This window comes from Micropterus dolomieu, linkage group LG23, assembly GCF_021292245.1.
Source record: "Micropterus dolomieu isolate WLL.071019.BEF.003 ecotype Adirondacks linkage group LG23, ASM2129224v1, whole genome shotgun sequence".
In the NCBI taxonomy this organism is placed as follows: domain Eukaryota; kingdom Metazoa; phylum Chordata; class Actinopteri; order Centrarchiformes; family Centrarchidae; genus Micropterus; species Micropterus dolomieu.
Genome location: NC_060172.1, coordinates 1,754,152 through 1,755,015, shown reverse-complemented (window position 1 = coordinate 1,755,015; position 864 = coordinate 1,754,152). Strand labels below are relative to the sequence as shown.

The window sequence follows — 864 nt, the reverse complement described above, 5'->3', positions numbered from 1 at the left end:
AAAATAATCCTGATGGTCTGAATTAGGATTATAGGAATTGTTCTGTGTAGTAAAGACCAGATGGATGAATCTCCTTAGTATTTAGCCAAGTAGCTACAAAAACTTCTTTATTAATTGTTGGCCTTTGTTGCTTTTTCTACAAATAGCTGTTTACCCGTTTGTTGGGTTTTGCTTTTTGTTTCTAGCTTTTGTAACATTAAGTCAAACTGATCTGTGAAAACCTGATAAGGAGGCAGATGAAGTATCTGTGGCCCCCAGTCATTTTAGAATGATGATAGAATAAAGTCATGTGGTTGCACAATAAAGGAGTTGGTAGTTTTGTGAGTATGATCACAGATGAAGTACTTCAGTAAGTTGACCTTATAAACTTAGTGTCTATAGCAAGTGGTGTTGCAGGAGTTTGCTCTGAGAGTAAGTGGGTGGCTCTTAAAAGAGCCGTTGGTTGTGTTTGTTTTTTTTTTTTAGAGGTTCTTTATTGAATTTCAAACATGACAGAGTACAGAACAGTTTCAGAAAAAAAAAAAAAAACACATCTAAATAACCTACACATCACACACAATTATTAAGAATAATTACAAAGAAATACATTAATACATTAATAAAGTGCTTACCCAACACTAGAAAGTGCCAGGTGCTATAGAGCTTAATGTCGCTGCTCAGGGGCTCTTTCCCTCATAAATCCAGTGAGCTCCAGGGGAGAGACTGCGTCTTGTCCAAAGTTCTCCTCCTGCAGAGTTCGGTCAGAATCTGCTTCACGACCATGTCGCTGTCTATGACAGTCTGGTGAATACTTATAACGCATCTAGTTTTCCAAAGCTTTTGGCAAACGATGCTGATGACCAGTTGAAATAGTTCTTTTTTCTT

The 864-nt window shown here is 37.2% G+C and overlaps 1 protein-coding gene across 1 annotated transcript in view; it reads right to left on the bottom strand.

The window, feature by feature from the left end:
• LOC123963069 (histone H2A-like) overlaps nucleotides 1–864 on the bottom strand; it is a 1,554-nt gene that overhangs the window by 353 nt on the left and 337 nt on the right. The window lies entirely within an intron of this gene.